General features: G+C 43.9%; 1 protein-coding gene across 1 annotated transcript in view; it reads right to left on the bottom strand.

The window, feature by feature from the left end:
- hip1 (huntingtin interacting protein 1) overlaps positions 1 to 10963 on the bottom strand; it is a 249125-nt gene extending 238162 nt beyond the window's left edge. Inside the window, exon 1 of the mRNA XM_068010196.1 lies at positions 10857 to 10963. The gene's annotated coding sequence lies outside the window, so the exon portion shown is untranslated. The remainder of the gene's footprint in view (positions 1 to 10856) is intronic.
- Between the last annotated feature and the right edge of the window lie 2465 nt (positions 10964 to 13428).

Genomic DNA, 13428 nt, shown 5'->3' with positions numbered 1-13428 from the left:
TCATATTCAGCTGGCCTCAGACACCGGAAACATCAGAGGAATGTATGATGGCATTAAGAGAGCTTTTGGGCCAACCATCAAAAAGATCGCCCCCCTCAAATCTAAATCAGGGGACATAATCACTGACCAACGCAAGCAAATGGACCGCTGGGTTCAGCACTACCGAGAACTGTACTCCAGGGAGAATGTTGTCACTGAGACTGCCCCCAATGCAGCCCAGCCTCTACCAGTCATGGATGAGCTGGACGCACAGACAACAAAATCGGAACTCAGTGATGCCATTGATTCTCTTGCCAGCGGAAAAGTCCCTGGGATGGACAGCATTAGCCCTGAAATAATCAAGAGTGCCAAGCCTACTGTACTCTCAGCACTACATGAACTGCTATGCCTGTGCTGGGACGAGGGAGCAGAACCTCAGGACATGCGCGATGCCAATATCATCACCCTCTATAAAAACAAAGGTGACCGCGGTGACTGCAACAACTACCCTGGAATCTCCCTGCTCAGCACAGTGGGGAAAGTCTTTGCTCGAGTCGCTTTAAACAGGCTCCAGAAGCTGGCCGAGCACGTCTACCCTGAGGCACAGTGTGGCTTTCGTGCAGAGAGATCGACCATTGACATGCTGTTCTCCCTTCGTCAGATACAGGAGAAATGCCGCGAACAACAGATGCCCCTCTACGTTGCTTTCATTGATCTCACCAAAGCCTTTGACCTCGTCAGCAGACGTGGGCTCTTCAGACTACTAGAAAAGATTCGATGCCCACCAAAGCTACTAAGTATCATCACCTCATTCGATGACAATATGAAAGGCACAATTCAACATAGCGGCACCTCATCAGACCCCTTTCCTATCCTGAGTGGCATGAAACAGGGCCGTGTTCTTGCACCCACACTTTTTGGGATTTTTTTCTCCCTGCTGCCCTCACATGCGTTCAAGTCTTCAGAAGAAGGAATTCTCCTCCACACAAGATCAGGGGGCAGGTTGTTCAACCTTGCCCGTCTAAGAGCGAAGTGCAAAGTACGGAAAGTCCTCATCAGGGAACTCCTCTTTGCTGACGATGCTGCTTTAATATCTCACACTGAAGAGTGTCTGCAGAGCCTCATCGACAGGTTTGCGGCTGCCTGCAACGAATTTGGCCTAACCATCAGCCTCAAGAAAACGAACATCATGGGGCAGGACGTCAGAAATGCTCCATCCATCAATATTGGCGACCACGCTCTGGAAGTGGTTCAAGAGTTCACCTACCTAGGCTCAACTATCACCAGTAGCCTATCTCTAGATGCAGAAATCAACAAGCGCATGGGAAAAGCTTCCACTGCTATGTTCAGACTGGCCAAGAGTGTGTGGGAAAATGGCGCACTGACACGGAACACAAAAGTCCGAGTGTATCAAGCCTGTGCCCTCAGTAACTTGCTCTATGGCAGCGAGGCCTGGACAACGTATGTCAGCCAAGAGCGAATTCTCAATTCATTCCATCTTCGCTGCCTCCGGAGAATACTTGGCATCAGGTGGCAGGACCGTATCTCCAACACAGAAGTCCTCGGGGCGGCCAACATCCCCAGCTTATACACACTACTGAGTCAGCGGCGCTTGAGATGGCTTGGCCATGTGAGCCTCATGGAAGATGGCAGGATCCCCAAAGACACATTGTACAGTGAGCTCGCCACTGGTATCAGACCCACCGCTTCAAAGACGTCTGCAAACGCGACATGAAATCCTGTGACATTGATCACAAGTCGTGGGAGTCAGTTGCCAGCGTTCGCCAGAGCTGGCGGGCAGCCATAAAGGCGGGGCTAAAGTGTGGCGAGTCAAAGAGACTTAGCAGTTGGCAGGAAAAAAAGACAGATACGCAAGGGGAGAGCCAACTGTGTAACAGCCCCGACAAACACATTTTTCTGCAGCACCTGTGGAAGAGCCTGTCACTCTAGAATTGGCCTTTATAGCCACTCCAGGTACTGCTCCACACACCACTGACCACCTCCAGGCACTTACCCATTGTCTCTCGAGATAAGGAGGCCAAAGAAGAAGGAGAAGAAGATGATAGTAAGGGAGATCAAGTTAGAAGTATAGGAGAGAAAATCCATGAGTCTCTGGAGCTGAGTTTCTGTGTGATCGACTAGCACAGCATCATCAGTGTAGACGAGTTCACTGATCAGGAGGCGATGTGTTTTTGTCTTTGTTTTCAGCCTTGGTAGATTATAGAGTTTACCGTCTGAAGTAGTGTGCAAGTAGACTCCTTCCATAAATGCAGAGAAGGCAAAGGTCAGGATCATGCAGAAGAAGATGCCAAACAGAGTGGGGGCTGGGACACAACCCTGTTTCACTCCATTCTTCCCTCCAAAACTGTCAGAGGTGGAACCATCAAACTGTACAGTGCAGTGCATGTTATCATGGAAGGAGCAGAGGAGTTTTGTTGGGCAGCCAATTTTTCCCAAAATCTTGTACAGCCCTGCACTGCTGATGGTGTCAAATGCCTTAGTGAGATCCATGAAAGTAAGCTAAAGGGATATACTCTGTTCCTTACACTTCTCTCATCGATAGCGGATGGAGAAGATCATGTCTACAGCAGATCTGCCCGCACGGAAACTGCACTGTGCTTCAGGTACACTCAGTCTGCAAGTAAATTGAATCTTTTAAGTATGACCCTAGCAAAGGTCTTCCTTGTGATGCTAAGGAGTGAGATGCTCCTGTAGTGTTGCAGTTTCCTCTGTCGCCTTTGTTTTGTACAGCGAGATGATTTTGGCATCACACATCTCCTGTGGAACAGAGCCTACCTTCCAGCAGAGGAGGAGGTCATAAAGGTATGGCAATAGATGGGACTCTGTTTTTGAGCAGGTTGGCTGGGATTCCGTCTTTGCCGGGTACCCTTCTGTTTACGAGGCGATCTATATGGCCTTCTCAAGCTCCAGTGATGAAGGCTCTTCATCTAACTCATCCATGACAGGAAGTTGTGGGAGAGCATCAAGCACAGACTGGGAGATGTCCAACTTGCAGTATAGCTCACAGTAGTGTTCAGTCCAGCAGGTCATCTGTTTACTTCTGTTGGTGACTACTTGACCATCTGCCGACTTCAGAGGAGCAACTTTGGTGATAGCAAAGCCAAGGGCTCCCTTGATTTCTTCGTACATAGCTCGTAGATTTCCTTTGTCGCATGCAGTTAATATTCAGTTAGTACCCATGTATATTTATAAACTGGTTAATCAAGAGAACCCAAACCAGATCCCTTTGAAAGTCTATTCGGCCCGCTGGACTGAACACTACTGTGAGCTGTATTGCAAGTTGGACATCTCCAAGTCTGTACTTGATGCTATTAGTCACCAACTCCCAGAAAGAGGCTCCTCCATTTATTATCACCTTATGTTTACTACTGCTTAGCCATTTTGCTGTCTAGCTAGGTCAACAATAATTTTATCTGCTCTAATAATTAACTTGATCATATCTTGCTCCTACTTTCCAGCATTGAAACTGCATGAAAAATTTTTCAGTCTTCAGATACAACTCCTGTATTTATGAACTTCTTGAAAATATCAACCACTCACCTACTTGGTCACTCAAAGCCTAAAGATCTCTTGGTTGTATCTCATTTAGTTCAGCTTCCCAGTAGGCATTTAGTACTTCGTTGTTTACAATGCAAGTATATTTAACCTGCACATATTTGTTATACATTCCTGTTTCATGGAGTCTAGTACCTGCCCACCGTCATTAATTGTGAAAACTGGTGAATTTAAAGACTGCAATCCCACCATACAACTCCCTCAATTTCCTTTCCTCCCGGCAACCATAATCTGCTCTGCTCCTTTCCAGCTTACTGGTGTCTATGAGCATGGATCTTGTTCCTTCATCTGCATTTTCGATAAAATAATAAATTTAATCCAAAAAAAAGACATCTCATAGATCATAGTTTATTCCTTAAATGATACGCATCCTCCACATACGTTAGGCCAAGTTTGACTGATTCTGCAGTAACAGAGGCAATTTTGTAACCGTTAAAATGTCACAATTTCAGATTTGACAGTTCCGCCACATGGTCTCCTACTCTAATTCTCATAAGGTCCCAAAAACCAATAGCAATAGCTTATTTTGACCTGAAGCTAAAGTAATAGTAACCAAAAAATGAATAGAAAGCTCAGATTGTGAGGCTCGAGTGGATTGAGACAGGTAGAGAATCCATGTTATTCCAAAACCAAGAACACCTTACAAGAACCAAAACATACACTAGGAGTATACCAGAATTGTGCAGATTCAGGAGGAGAGGCCCCTGCAAAAGTGTCAAAATACCAGCCATCATGATGAATCGAGCAAAAAAAACTTGTATGCAGTTTTCACATCTAGACACTAAAGTTTGATAAAAATAGGCAGCAGCTTTCCTCAAATAATTTAATTTTGTTAGCAAGTTGCCCTAATGCTTTTTCATATCAAGGCAAAATAACAAAATGGATACTGCTTTGCAGGTTGCACATGATGTGGAGATGCATGGTGGAGGCTACTATTTAGCCATATTCTTTGTACTCAGTGCAGAGTCAGGCACTTTGATGGTCAGGATACTTAGGTCACAAAACAAAGAGGTGCAATAGGGAATAAGAGGTGCTCGGTTAGGGCAGGTGTTGAGGAGAAAAATAAAGTTGCATCAGACTGAAGAAAGAACATTTTCCCCACTTGGAGAAATGGCAGCTAAACATTTCAAAAGGAGTTTTCTTGCCCCAATGTCAATAGACAAGAGTCTGTATTCACCTTATAGCTTATTCGGTAATTATGGCTTTGGTGGTTTCCAGCAAGTCTGAAGATACATTTTTTAGAAACACCAAGTATTATTACTATTATTACTAAGGTGGAGCTGTCTGTAACTTGTGCTCTCCATTTCCCACATCAATGTTGTCATTGCCAAAAAAGGCACATCCTAGTGCCAATTAGAGAGTACTTGCTGCTCCAGATGTTATAAGCACAGGAGTGTTACAAAACTAGAATGACCAGGGCCCTGTCTCATCAATATCACTGTTTCAATCTTCACAGCCTTGCTACCCCCAATGCCACCACTTCCCCCCCCACCCCCCCACCCCCTCCCCCCCGGGGATTTCTGTAACATTCTAAAGCTACACAGCCCCCATGAACACTCTATTCCTGACTCTAGCCTCTTGTACATCCCCCACTCTTATTGCCACAACACACCTTCAGCTGCCAAAGCCCACACTCCTCTTAATATCCAGCCCACGCTGCTTCTTCAAGCTCCTTCTTAAAACACACTCCTTTGACCAAGCTGTTCATCACCCCTCCCAATATCTCCTTCTCTGGCTCAGTGGCCTTTTATTATGTTACAATCTGTGATGTGCAAGAGGACAGTTTTCTCTGTTGAGGGTGCTATGTCAATACAAGATTTTGTCATCAGCATTTGGGTTTCCCCAAGATGCAAGAACAATGCGAATGTGTCTCAGAGTCTACCATATTTTAAGGGGAGGGGAAACAAGCATTTCAGTACTTGGAAGAAGGTTCAAGGAACACTGGGACAGGTGTTAGGATCTACGGTCACAGGGTGAAGGATCAGAGAGCCTTTGGCGATGATCTTTGCGTCCTCACTGTCCACTGGAGTAGTACCGGATGATTGGAGGGTGGCAAATGTTGTTCCCTTGTTCAAGAAAGGGAATAGGGATAACCCTGGGATTTATAGACCAGTCAGTCTTACGTCGGTAGTGGGCAAATTATTGGAGAGGATTCTGAGAGACAGGATTTATGATTATTTGGAAAAGCATGGTTTGATTAGAGACAGTCAGCATGGCTTTGTGAGGGGCAGGTCATGCCTCACAAGCCTTATTGAATTCTTTGAAGATGTGACAAAACACATTGATGAAGGAAGAGCAGTGGATGTGGTGTATATGGATTTTAGCAAGGCGTTTGCTAAGGTTCCCCATGGTCGGCTCATTCAGAAAGTGAGGAGGCATGGGATACAGGGGAAGTTGGCTGTCTGGATACAAAATTGGCTGGCCCATAGAAGACAGAGGGTGGTAGTAGATGGAAAGTATTCAGCATAGAGCTCGGTGACCAGTGGTGTTACGCAGGGATCTGTTTTGGGACCTCTGCTCTTTGTGATTTTTATAAATGACTTGGATGAGGAAGTGGAAGGCTGGGTTAGCAAGTTTGCCGATGACACAAAGGTTGCTGGAGTTGTGGATAGTGTGGAAGGCTGTTGTAGGTTGCAACGGGACATTGACAGGATGCAGAGCTGGGCTGAGAAGTGGCAGATGGAGTTCAACCTGGAAAAGTGTGAAGTGATTCATTTTGGAAGGTCAAATTTGAATGCGGAATACAGGCTTAAAGACAGGATTCTTGGTAGTGTGGAGGAACAGAGGGATCTTGGGGTCCATGTCCATAGATCGCTCAAAGTTGCCACCCAAGTTGATAGGGTTGTTAAGAAAGCGTATGGTGTGTTGGCTTTCATGAACAGGGGGATTGAGTTTAAGAGCCGCGAGGTTATGCTGCAGCTCTATAAGGCCCTGGTTCGACCACACTTGGAATATTGTGTTCAGTTCTGGTCGCCTCATTATAGGAAGGATGTGGAAGCTTTAGAGAGGGTGCAGAGGAGATTTACCAGGATGCTGCCTGGACTGGAGGGCATGTCTTACAAAGATAGATTGAGGGAGCTAGGGCTTTTCTCATTGAAGCGAAGAAGGATGAGAGGTGACTTGATAGAGGGGTACAAGATGATGAGAGGCATAGATAGAGTGGATAGTCAGAGACTTTTTCCCAGGGTGGAAAGGGCTATCACCAGGGGGCATAATTTTAAGGTGATTGGAGGAAGGTTTCGGGGAGATGTCAGAGGTAGGTTCTTTACACAGAGAGTGGTGGGTGCGTGGAATGCGCTGCCAGCGGTGATAGTAGAAGCAGATACATTAGGGGCATTTAAGCGACTCTTGGATAATAGTAGAATGAAGGGTAAGTAGTTAGTTTGATCTTAGAGTAGGTTAAAGGTTCGGCACAACATCGTGGGCTGAAGGGCCTGTACTGTGCTGTACTGTTCCATGTTCTATGATCTAGGGGGATAAGAGCACAAAGAGGGTCACAATCTGGACAAGAGTTCAGATTCTAGGGAAGGAGATCCATCAAAACGGAGGATGAAGATTCAAAGTAGAGGAGCCCGAGTTTGGCATCTTTAGGAGTTGCTGGGATCTAGTGATATCAGGATCATAGTCTAATAATTTTGTACGATGGGGGGGGATGGGCAGAAGACTGGGCCCAAATTGACACTGGCCGCTTTCAAACAATTAGAACCCAATCTTAGTACAGTTCACCACCCACCCCCATCTTTAGCCTTCCACCCATCGCAGCCACAGCCCATTTTGTATCATCAGGCAGCCTCCTCGACTACTTTCCCCACTGTCAGCCAGTTCCTACTTTCATAGAATCATAGAATTATTGCAGAACAAAAGGGGCCTTTTGGCCCATCGTGTCTGTGCTGACTCTCTGAGCACAACTTAAATAGTCCCACTCCCCCACCTTTTCCCCGCAGTCCTGCAAATTTTCATGTCCTTGCTTTAAAAGCAGTGACGTGTAAATTTTTCAGTTTCTTGAAATTAAGTAAGTCGCGGGTTTGGGGCACAATATCTTGATGAAGGGTCATCAAACTGAAATGTTAACGCTGTTTCTCTCTCTACAAATGCTGCCAGTAGTTACAGCATTTTCTGTTTTTATTTCAGATTTCCACATCTGCAGTACTTTACTCTCAACAATTCCTGGCATGCAGCAGGGAAGCAACATTGATTGAATTTGCTGACTTATAAGTTTATTAAAGTCTATATGTTTCCATAAACAAAGACTCATTGCAAAAATAATCAAAAGTTCTTGCTCAGATAGTTTCCAAGTTTTTTATATTACTATAGAAATCATTAAATCTTGAAAATAGTTCAATAGTTTTTTTTAAACTGAACTCCAACAGCAATAAACACTAATCCATTCTCTTCTGAACAGTGCATTTACTTTCGTAAACATCAAGAAGACCTAATAGGTGTTGCTCTTCACAAGCGTTGCTTGTGGGTATTGTGCCTCTAAATAAGTCGTAACAAAAGCACAATGGTCTGTACATTTTTACACCAATAGTGCCTGAATAAAAGTTTTGAGCATCTAACCTCCAATTTCTTTCAAAGTCCTTTGGATAAAGCAAAGACAATCACAGGAAGAGAAGACACACCGTTCAATTCTTGTTAATACACAAATTGCACACTTTGTACATTCTCAGAATATGCAGATTGCTGAGAAGTACTGAAAACGCCATATAATCAGACTTGGAAACTTGCTTAAAATTATCCAGTCAAAGCCCAGAACATCTGAATTAGGAGGAGTAGCAGGCCATTCTGCCCTTCGAGCCTGTTCAGTCATTTGATAAGGTCATGGCTGATCTGAATGTGGCCTCAACTCGACTTTCCTGTCTGCCTGCCATAACATCTGACTCCCGATCAAGGATCCATCGAACTCAGGCTTGAATATATTCAATGACCCAGCCTCTATTGCTCTCTGAGGAAGCGAATTCCACAGACTAACAACCCTTCGAAAAAAATTTCTCCTCACCTCCATTTTAATGGGAGACCCTTGATTTTTAAACTGCATTCCTAGTTCAAGTCTCACCCATAAGTGAAAACATCCTTCCAGCATCCACCCTGTCAAGTCCCCTCTGGATCCTATATGTTTCAATAAGATCACCTCCCATTCTTCTAAACTCCATAATCTTTATTTTGAGACAAGCTGAGGCCTTGCATGTAAAGCAGGTATTAAACAATTTTTTTTTGCAGAAATCGATTTGAAGCATTTGCAGGGAAACTACTAAGCCTGAGACATAATAATTGTGACAGGTCAGTTATAATTGAACATTGGAATTTCCATTACAGCACCATTTATGGCAATGGTAAGTGCAAGAGTTAAGTGTTGAGTATTCCCACTGAAAATATTTACGCTGTAGGTCTCATTGCAGCGTGCTCCCTGTACAGGTTGTTTTGTGGGTTTTTTGAAGAAATATATAATAGACATACTAGCAAATCTCCAATTTAACTGTTCCCAGAAAGTGTGCTATTTTATAAAGAGGAACCTTACACTGGGTAAAAGGCAATACATTGTTTTTTTTTTACTAGCAAAGACAAGAACAACATTAGTGATGAAATCAGCATCTTTATTGCAACAGTACTTCATAAAATCCCCATCCAATGTCATTCCATCCTTCCCATACCATACCTATCCTATTCCTTTCATCCCTCGATCATCCCCATCCCATACCTCCCAGGGCGTCCGTCCCATGCCATTCTCCTCTGTCCCTCCCATACCGTCCCCCTCTGAGTGCCATTTTTCAATGCTCCTGTGAAGCACCTTGGGATGTTTTATTACATTAAAAGGCACTATATGAATGTTAGTGGCATCGTTGCTCACTCCTTCAACTTTCCTCTTAGGGTGTCAGCCCAGTAACCGAGGCCAGGGAGCGACAGGAGCCAGATGCCAGTAACCAAGGCGCGTGCACCAAGCTCCACCCACTAAATCAAACCACTTAACAATCCGACAACGCCGTCAGACAGAAACTGTATGTTATTATAGATTCAAGTGCAGATGTGCATTCCTACAAGACCAAGTCGTCAAATTGCTGTTAAATAAACACTGAGTTCAAACAGATGTCAACAGGTGACCGCAGATATTCTGGATCCAGTATTTTGTTTCCCTGGAGAGTTCCTTTGTTTTTTCTTATACATATAGTGCTGTACAGAAATTTGAATGCAACGTATGAAGCGTGACAGAGAAATATGATGAAATGTGCCGCAAATATACCATTAAATAATTTGAGACAAATATAGATGCAATAGACATGCAAATTAATTTGTTCCAAGCATGGAATTTACTAATCTATGGAGCCCTTATTTGGACACTTCTGTATGTATTAACATAGTGAGGGCAAAGGAATCATTGCTGCACAGGGGATGCCAAGGGGATGGTATGCTTATAAATCAATTAAGCAACTTCTTTCTATTTGCATTTTTTTTTTTAAAAAGAGATACAGCAGAGAAACAGGCCCTTCGGCCCACCGAGTCTGTGCCGACCATCAACCACCCATTTATACTAATCCTACACTAATCCCATATTCCTACCATATCCCCACCTTCCCCTACCTATACTAGGGGCAATTTATAATGGCCAATTTACCTATCAACCTGCAAGTCTTTGGCTGTGGGAGGAAACCGGAGCACCCGGCGAAAACCCACGCGGTCAAGGGAGAACTTGCAAACTCCGCACAGGCAGTACCCAGAATTGAACCCGGGTCGCTGGAGCTGTGAGGCTGTGGTGCTAACCACTGCGCCACTTTGCCACTTGAAAATGTGTTTTCAACTTACTTACCTTCAGGAAAGGAGGTGAGGAACAGCCAAGACAGGAAGACTCAACAGACGATTCACTAAAAGTAAGCTCAATCTTGTTCTCACCCATTCCAGGGATCATGGACAAATGAGGAGTGAAAACCACACTGATCCACAGCCTTCCCAGACTGGTGACACTGGAGTCAGTTCTGGCATCACCATCAACAGTGTGAGTAACCTAAATTTTAGTTTCAGTAGTCCTCAATGTACATCATAAAACTTGTCTTCCAAGTACTGACTGAACATCAGCATAAATATTGAGATCATGGCAATAACGAATCGAAGGAATTGCATTCTAGTGGGCAGTGAGAGATTATTCCAAGGACAGTGTTGAGGCATATTACTGATTCAGAATTTCTGAATGTCATATGACCCAACGCTGCAATCACGAGTTGCAATATTTCTTCCCTCACCATCACCCTTGGCCTTAATTGGTATTCTTTAAACAAAGTAACACTTAATAAACTTAAGATATTACTTACACTTGGATGTCCATCTCGAAGTAGCTTGTGAAATACATGGCAGAATTTCCAGCAAAGGACTGCGTTGCTGGACAGCGGCAACCGATTCACTGCCGACCAGAATGTGTGAGCGCCTTTCTCATGGTGCGTACCCAGAATGCAAGGTGCAGAAACACGTTAAGGAAACTGTTACAAACTGGAAAAGTGACTTTTTATTTAAAAAAAACATAAATAGATGTGATTAAGTTCCTAGCTTTGAAATTTAATCAGCTCAATCACATGGGTTGCTGTGGAATGAGCTGGTGACTATTAACTGGTGTATGGCAAGGAAAGGGAATGGAAACTACCCTTTATCATATTCATGAAGAAATTGATTAATGAAGATCTGAAATTGAAACAGGAAATTCACAGCAACTCAATTAGCATCTGAAATAGGAAGATTGAACCTTCAGATTCTGATGAAGCCACCACTTTAAGTTCCTTCTTTCTCCGATGTTGCTGAACAACAAGCTGTAGATTTTCCATATTTTCTGCTGGTCTTAAAATGGTTTATGAATCTTTTTGAAAGCATTTTCATACATGTTAGCTGAGAAATTCCTTTTAACTGATAAAAGCCTCCAGTGCACAGATTAGGAAGCAATTATCAATCACGACCACCAGAAATATTAATTGTTCCAAGCACAAATTAGCTTTAGAAACTACCCAGAAATTCAATTTTCCACAAGCAGTTTGAACATGAGGCAGAGAGAGATTAAAGGGCCCCTGGAGGACATGGCCTTTTGTCTTGCTGTCCCATGTCCATGAGCACTGGCTCCCTTCAGTGGCAACTTTTTCCTGTGTGGTCCCATGCTGTGAATTATTGGTTAGCTGGGGGGCACAGGGGGGACAGAATAGGAGACATCACAGCCAAGGCTGGCTATTTGACCACATCAAGGGGCATTAAGCCTGAGCCCAACCCAATCATCACTTGATATATTAACTGGTGTTCAGAAGAGTGAGGGGAGACTTGATTGAAGTATATAAAATACTGAATGGTCTTGACAGGGTGAATGTGGAGGCGATGTTTCCTCTTGTGGGTAACTCAAGAACTAGGGGGCACCGTTTGAAAATTAGGGGTTGCCCTTTTAGGACGGAGATGAGGAGAAATTTTTTCGCACAGGGTTGTGCGACTTTGGAATTCGCTGCCTCAGAAGGTGGTGGGGGCGGGGTCTTTGAATATTTTTAAGGCGGAGGTAGATAGATTTGTTCGGCAAGGCAAAGATTATCGGGGGTTATGGGAGTATGGAATTTGTGACAGATCAGCCGTGATCTTATTAAACGGCAGAGCAGACTCGACAGGCTGAACGGCCTACTTCTGCTCCTAATTCGTATGGTCGTATAGATTCATTTTTAATGCAAGTACTCTCGAGGAGCCAGGACATTGAATGACTCTGACCTGTTAGGGTGGTGTGCAGTTCTCCTATTGCTCACACTGAGAATTTGTGCACAATATCTAGAGGAAGTCTCTATAGCCGGGTCGAGTGATATTAAGTTGCTCTGACTACAATGATTTTGGCTGCAATATACAGCTTTTATTGAAATGCAGAACTTGGCAGGAGATGCTAAAAATAACAAAAATCAGTTTTATACAGCATTTCCCACTTTCTCCATCTTCCTGTAAATGGATACTACGCAGGGATAGCCACAACATGTAAATTATTCAAGCTTTGTTTCCCTTCCTACCCTCTCCTGCTGGGGTACACCAGGCGCCCTCTGGTACCTCACCTTTCTTCATTCTTGGACAAATCTAGGAAATGGGTATCAGGTTACTCAGCTGTGGTGGACATTGTGGTTATGCCTAACTCTGCCCAGCTAACATGCACAAGGTATCCAGCAAATGTCAGTGGACATGGTCAAAAGCTGCAACCTTGGCCAATTTTCTAGCTGGCTGAAAAGCACGTCAGCTCTTTCTGTGCTCCCAGCCTCCAACGAGTTCAACTCCTTTAGGCGGCTTCCATGGCCATAGTTGCAGCATGAAACAAGTTTATAAACTTGTAATTATATAGCACCATATCAGGTTAGATGGAACCTGCAAAAGTGCTTCACATCTAATTAATTACTTTATTTCGAAAGGGCAGTCATCCTTTATGGGTAAATGTGTGGCAATCAAAAACCCAGAAACAGCAAATGAGATAAATGAGCGATGAAGTGGATTTTTCGGTGGTCTCGTACACAAGAGGAATATTGGCCAGCACGTTGGGAGAACCAGCTGCTCTTCAGCAAAAAGCTCCCTGGGATATTTGATGGTCATCTGAACAATGTGAAAAGGTAGACAGGATCTTGGTTTAACACCTTACTTGAGGGGCAGATTACAATTTAGAACAGATATAAAACTAAAAGAGGTAAGCAAACAGCACTAACCTGTTAATATATCACCAATATCTTTTGTAAATCTGACTGACTGTCAACACCAATGGGCCTCAGCATCCCATGGGAAGAAAGGGGAATTTATATTTTAAAAAACAGCCAAGATTCCCACTCCTGCTCGCTACTCAGTGACTCCTGTTAGAAAATGTTCCAAAATCATGTGATGACAGGATTGGACAACGACACC

Source organism: Heterodontus francisci, chromosome 30, assembly GCF_036365525.1.
Source record: "Heterodontus francisci isolate sHetFra1 chromosome 30, sHetFra1.hap1, whole genome shotgun sequence".
NCBI classification, from domain to species: Eukaryota; Metazoa; Chordata; class Chondrichthyes; order Heterodontiformes; family Heterodontidae; genus Heterodontus; species Heterodontus francisci.
The sequence above is the reverse complement of the archived record's forward strand: the minus strand, read 5'-3'. Positions and strand labels throughout refer to the sequence as shown.